Here is a 7,169-nt window from a genome sequence, read left to right as displayed (position 1 = left end):
AGTCACATGTGAACCATAGCCATGTGCTGTGAGTATGAGTCACCTGTGAACGATAGCCATGTGATATGAGTATCAGTCACCTGGAGGCAGGACTTAAAAGCCTGAATTTTGCTTGAAACTCTCAGACTGAAGAAGTCTCTTGGAAGAGAGACGAATCGTTTCATTAAAGAAGAACCCGTCCAGAGGACCTATACAATTTTTTTTTCCTTTTGATTTTTTACCTGGATTACTGAGATGCATCAGGACATTTCCTCAAAGGTATTTTTAATCTGAAAAGAGCTTCACTGAGTGAGAACTAATGTTGAGAGCTCAGCAGACAGTTAGGTTTCACTTTCACACTCACCCGAAAGCCTGCAGGAGTCATGGGCGAGGTGTGTGGGGAGGGGGAGGTGTGCTCCGCAATGAGGAAGTTCAGCTTAAAGACATGTCCCAGGGGCGTTTCTGGTCCCAAAAGGTGTTTCTGGTCCCCACCTGTCATTTTGCTCCTTTGCATGGCTTCCTAAAAACGCTGCAGGATTTCTTAAACATGCATGAATGAGTCAAAGCAAGGATTTGGGCATGTTTTTTTTTATGAAAGTATAACATTATAACATGATATAAAACTCAAAAATGTTGATTTTACATGATATTGCCCCTTTAAACATCAATAGACTCCATGCATCTAGCAAGAAATCTCTTCTCCATAGCTGAGAGTCCAGATCCTCTGTACGAAGCAAAGCACAAGGGGCTGGTTTTTACCAGGCTAATTATAGAAGTTACAATTATATGTTAAATCTTGTACAAAAACTTCCAGTTGGTGTTTTCATCAATCAGACATCAGTTTTCTGGTGTTCATTCTAAATTCTTGCATTTATGRCCTTTAAAAAGCCCCATCAAATAATTGAAAATTTGAATTGTCTCATCTCCTCACAATATTTGTTCAACAAATGCTTCACAAACAGGCCACTTTGTCAGTTTGTGATCATCTGAAAATGACAGCAGGTAGATGCCAGTTTTGCAATTTTATTCAGGGATTCCAGATTTTTATTTAGTGAGGAAAAAAAACTGCTCTTCATCTGCTCACCGAGTGTGTTTTACTGTTGTGTGCCTGTGTTTGTAGCTCGAGATGTAAAGATAAGCTTACTTTTTTTTCTTACAATGTCCTGCAGAGAAATGCTCCATTTTTATTTGCTCACTTTTAATGCATGGTTAGCTTGGAGTGTTTTACAAATGTAGCTTTTATTTTACATTCATATCTTATAATTTATTACTTTTTTATTGTACAAGAATGGTGTATTTTATGCAGCAATAATTTTATTTTTCTGTCTAACCAAGCTCAAGCTGTTTTAGGTTAAAGAACGTGATTTATGTATAAGCAAATTATTGTTGTTAGCCAACATGTTCATTAAACATTTTATTTTGATGGTGAAAGTGTTGAAGATCAGAATTAGGAAATTATTATTCTGATCAGTCAATCAGAGATTAGCTCATAATATTATAATCAAAGCATTTGCATTACTTTTCTTTCATTTATTTTTCTTTCTGCTCAGTTTCTKTTGGCTTTAGTTGAATAATCAAGAGCAGTTTTTGGCTATCCTTCAAAACTACTTTAGGTGTTTTTTAGAAGACAAACAAGACATTAAATCTTTTTTTTTTTTTACCCGCTCTTAGCAGCAGGTCAYGGCTCTTTTACTAATGTGCTGATGGAATTAACTGGGGTGAGCTCGACTGCAGCCTTTATGTCCAATGCCTGCACTTTTGTAGTTTGAGTACCAAACTCTAAACACTGCTCTGTGCACCACAGGTCTTGAACRTAGTTGGGATGCTAATATTGGCTCATGCTCACATCAGCTGAGTCATCTCCTCTGTGTCCTTGGCTTATTAACTGATTTAGGCCTGATTAGATCAGTCTTGGAAGAGCTTTCACGACCACATGTACATGCAAAATTTGAATATCAAAATGAAATTGCTTGACCAGTGAAAACTGGATTAATTTAAAATGTTTGCATCAAGGTGTATGTAAGAAAAATCAGATGACTACGCACATTTTTAATGCACCTTGCAGCATTTAGAGCCATTTATGACATTAACTCTAGCTCATGTTATGCAAACACATTTTGCAAGTCAAAGCCACTTATGTTGAGAATATGTGATGCTCCCATTTTTAGCTCCTTTGCTTCATTTGGCTTCATGAGAATATTAGCATAGGTATTGATTCTGCACTTTGTTAGATAGCATTTTTTTAGCCCCCATGTGCACAATAACAAAGTCAAGCTGTTTTGCTACTGTACTGTAATTTCCATGTAATGTTTTTCATCACAATCTACAGACACACTTTAGATATGTTTATTGGAAGAGATAAAATTGTTACATAGATTTACCACTTTATGACATTCGTATTTTTTGCTGTTAAAAAAATGCCATAATTTATTTATTTATTTTTCTTTACCTCATTGATTATCCTGATGGCCTAACAGCGTGCAGTGGATGTGCTTTTGGCACTGATAATTACTCTTTATGCAAAGATAAAATACTCTCTTTCATACCATTGTTGTTGGTGACGTGAGCATGTTGCACTCCTGTTTCTTCCTATTTGAACACGTTGCTCTTTCCTGCCGCAAACCGTTTGATCAGTTCAGAACACAATGTTACAGTTTGACATAGTTGTCTTGGTAAATAARAGAGAGTTGTTTTGGTGTCTGTTTGATTTAGTCAGCCAACGTAAAACGTGTACGCTAGCGTGTCGTCCTTCCGCAGGACTAAGCATTTCTGCCTCGCTTCGCGCGTGTGTATTTTTGTGTGTGTGTCTGTCAGTTTCCTCTCGAGATGTTAATTTTTTCTTCCGTGTTGTTGCCATGCTTTCCACCAGTGGTATCTGCACCAGGGAGACGAAGACATATTGGTGTTAATGAAAAGCCCTCCTAAACTATCCTCCCCGCATGAATGTTTAAACATGCTTGTCATAACATTCATTCGCTCACACATGACAGCTAGCATCTGCAGCTGCCTTGCTCGCCCTCAATATTTTATTATAGCATCTCCCCTAACCCCACACTAGCACAATGGCTGTGTGTTAGCCAACTGAATTGTAATGACTCAAAGCAGGCTGTGTTCAGACCAACTGACAGCACAGGCCATACATAATGAATTCAAAGACACTACAGGCCTCATAATGGTACATTTAGCCAGTCTTTAATATGAGGAGAAGAATAGAAAAGGCTATATGAAGGGTAGATTGTTATACAAATGACTAGAAATCAGTGGCAGATCTATGATTTTTCAGTGTAAGGGGCCATCAAGGGGCCACAATAATCATAGCGGGGCCAAGCATTTTTTCAACATCCTTGCACAAATCCCCATTTTTTGTAAGGTTTATACATTTAATCAGTCTCATGTGTTCAAACTCTTGTAAAAGCTTGCACAGTAATTTCTCCTTATCAATTGTACATTTTTTTTTACTGTACAAAAATACTCTTAAACACACAACATGTAAGAAAAGCTAGCCATCGTAAATAAACTTTAGTTTTTGTGTCACTGGCGAGGCATATGGCTGCCTGTCCTGAGCCTGGTTCTGCTGGAGGTTTCTTCCTGATTAGCAGGGAGTTTTTCCTCTCCACTGTTTGGTCAGGATGGGAGACTGTGATGAAGTGATTCAACACAATCTGCTGGCTTCTTCTTTAGATTGTTCTTGTTTTTCATGTACAGTGCCCTGAGACAACGTATGTTGTGACTTGATGCTATATAAATAAACTGAACTGAATTGAAAATTTATTGTATTTTCTTATATCTAACTAAATGTCTTGTTTATTTTAGGTCTGTTGTCTGTAGATCTGTCTTTGTGTGCCTGTGATTTTTGGGCCTGTCATTTAGAAAACGTGTGATCAGCCCAACATATTGCAGCACTTCTCTGTGTAGGTCTCTATCTTCTGCTGATCTGCATAAGTGACTGTGCCACACATAAAGTCCCTTCTAAATCAGTGTTAAAGCCTTGATAATAGACCTCACTGACCAATTGATTGGCCTTCATATGTTTACAGCTCACTTTAATTGCCTCAAAAATGCCATTTATCAGCCAGGAGCGTTCATGTAGGCATGCATGTGTATGTGCGACTGTGCCCCTCCATTGACAAAAAAAGTCTATTGATTTATCAGCATCTGGATTTGTCCCGTTCACCATACATAAAACCTCTGCGTATGTGCTGCTCAAAATGGGAAATGGCCCCATCGATTCCCTTAAGTTGGAGCCCAAATGCTAAAGATTTTTGGATAAGCTTTCTCATTACTTAAGCTGAAATCAATAGGGGGGAGCATGGGTGTAATGAATGAACGGGCCACAGATCAGATGAGGTGTGCTCATCCCTGGCCTGTCCTGGTCGATCCGTATGTGTGTGTGTGTGATTATTTGTGTGTGTGTGTCTGTGAGAAAGACACGGTCAGAGTGAAACTAAAAAAAGATCCGACTCTTTGTACATCACAAACCTTTTTTTCTTAGCACTCACAGCTCAGGACTATTTTGTGACGGGATCACGCCAACTCCATCACCAATGACTTTTCTCGCCTCACTGGTTTTCAGAGTTGGCTTTCATTCTCTGCATGCAGGCAGACACAACACTGACTGATCCCAGCCATCGTATGCAGGAAGTTCATTTCAGCCACTTCTACCCATGAGCTTGTTCTTTTGCTCATGATCCATACCTTACAACCATAGGTGAGGGTTAAAATGTAGACAGACCAGTAAATCAAGAGCTGTGATTTATTTTTTTTTTTTTTGCTTTAGTCCCTTCTTCACCACCACTGACTGGAGCAACAGCCTCATTACTTCCGGCAAGACCTTGATCCATTGATCCATCTCCATTTCTATCCTCCCATTGCTAATGAACAAGTTCCCAGGTATGTGAACTTCTCAACTAATGTCAGCATTCCATCTATTTAAAAATGACTAGTTAACATAAGATACTTTCTAGATCAGTTCTGTCCTACAGTTACCAGAACAACAGGAGTCTTTAAGACCATATTACAGAATGATTATCTCTCCTTCGCTAATTTGTAGTAATAAATGGATACATGGATGGATTGTTCCACAATGTGTCAAAAATGGAAGTTCTTTCAGAACCAAAGACGCACTAAATGAGTCAGAGTTGTACAGATTATTGATTACATGCTGGTGAACACTTTTAAAATGTGGACGGTTTACAGCATTTACAATTCAGAATGACATTTATGAGAAGTTGTAATCTTGTGATAGCTTCTTTTCATTATGGCCAGTTATACATGTTCTGTATTACAGAAAAGCATATTTTTGTGATTTACAAAAACATACATGTCAACCTCTTCGGACGTTTACCTGCATAAAAAGCCTCAAAAATCTGTAAATTTTGCAAAAAATCTGTACAACTCGCACCCGCAGGGGTCTGTCGGTGGTGGACATGACAGCGCCCGCTGCGTAGCAGGAGGAAAAGAGAGCGGAAAAAGTTCAAAACTTATTTCTAGCGGCAGAACAGTTGGAAGATGGCTGTTTGATGTTATTTATTGTTTTTTTTAATCATCCTACAGGCTCTGACATGTCAGATCAATTTGAAAATGAGGTTTTGAAAAAATCAGTAACACTTGCAAAAATCCGTGATTGCCCTATACGTCTGTATACCTGTAAAATGACATAAAATCCTTACAATCCATACAAGTTGACATGTATGCAAAAATTGTAGGAGGTTTAAAGACAATACATACATTGCTGTGCTGTTTTATGTTCTCCTGTTCATAAACTATGCCAGTTYCTAAAACTAAATCAACATTGATCCACATCTACAAATAAATTATAGATCAGATAAGTCTGTGTGGAAATCTAATATGTAGTAGGTGTAGTTGTGTAAAAGCTATTTGGGCAAAAGTCGAGTACGCACATTCACACTGAAAACCAACCATCCTTCTCAACCACAGCCACTTTGGCTGACCTTTTGGGATTTCCACTTTCTATTTTTTTCCACTATTTTTAATAAATAATAAATAAATAAATAAATAAATAAATAAAATTACCCACAGTGTTGTATCTCAAAAAATATTTTTGACTAAATCTCCAGACACTATATTTCAAAGTTTATTTACCAGCCAACTGCAAAAACTTTGATTTTGTTGTTTGGCAAATTACCCATTTATGAGGTCCAACTAGTCCTGTCGACAGTTATCATCTTAGCCTGTGAGAGCCTGGATATTACCTGATACTCTAAGTATTACAAGTTTGCTGTTTTGTAAATTTGGTTGATAAAAACACTGAAGTTATTAAATGCCTTATGCACCTGAAGCAAGCTACTTCAAAGCTATGTTTCTGGAATACAAATATACAGAAAAAGAACAATCAATGAATTATGTTATGAGGAGTATCAACAAACAACACAAATCTTAATAAGCCCTACTTTTTAAGAGTAAATTCCCTCCGCCATCTCTTCACTCTCCTATAAGGTGTCCCGCCTTTTTAACTCATAAATATGGAAGTCAAAAGATGATGAGATTCACAGACAAGAAAGGAATCAAAATCTATTGTATCGTGTCCTTTTCCCCGTGTAAAGTTTGGATTAAATGTCACACATTAGCATGTGAACTTTTAAATGAGCTTGTTTGCTCTCCATGGTGTGGGGCATGTAAATATCCATCTTGAGTATAGAATAAGGATTGCTCAGTAGGGGGTTAGATGTGGTGGGGGTTGTGGCGAAGGGATCCAAGAAGTGAGATATTTCAGATTTTCATTGGCAATTAGGCCCCAGAAAGGGACCGGTACCAAACAACTCTATTGACCAGTCGTGTCTGGCTGGTGCGCTACACCTGAAGTGGCAAAAAAAATTCAAAGTTCCCTGATGGCAGTGATGTCCTCTGAGTTCTTGAAAGGAGATAACTGACAGCTTGTCCCTAGAAAAAAATATGAAAAATCATGACATTCACAATCAAATAAAGTTGGACAAAGTCAGGTGATTGTRCAGAAAAATCTAAGCAAAAAATAGAAGTCTTGATATTAGCAACAATGTAAGACATTGATCATTACAAATTAAACACAACTAGCATTTTTTTAATGAAAAGAGTTTTGTCCGTTTGATTGTATGCAGTTTTCAATAGAAATAGACATTTTTGYGTTTACTGATTAATATCTGTGKCAGCCATCTTGAATTGGGTTGACTTCAAAAGTTTATTCTTTGTAGATG

The 7,169-nt window shown here is 37.6% G+C and overlaps 1 protein-coding gene across 1 annotated transcript in view; it reads left to right on the top strand.

Moving 5' to 3' along the window:
- The window catches only part of LOC106517560 (tropomyosin alpha-1 chain), a 214,157-nt gene that overhangs the window by 32,121 nt on the left and 174,867 nt on the right, over positions 1–7,169 (top strand). Inside the window, exons 3-4 of the mRNA XM_014008467.1 lie at positions 4,553–4,687; positions 4,757–4,869. The gene's annotated coding sequence lies outside the window, so the exon portion shown is untranslated. The remainder of the gene's footprint in view (positions 1–4,552; positions 4,688–4,756; positions 4,870–7,169) is intronic.

The sequence above is a fragment of the Austrofundulus limnaeus genome, unplaced genomic scaffold, assembly GCF_001266775.1.
Source record: "Austrofundulus limnaeus strain Quisiro unplaced genomic scaffold, Austrofundulus_limnaeus-1.0 Scaffold50, whole genome shotgun sequence".
NCBI classification, from domain to species: domain Eukaryota; kingdom Metazoa; phylum Chordata; class Actinopteri; order Cyprinodontiformes; family Rivulidae; genus Austrofundulus; species Austrofundulus limnaeus.
The sequence above is the reverse complement of the archived record's forward strand: the minus strand, read 5'-3'. Positions and strand labels throughout refer to the sequence as shown.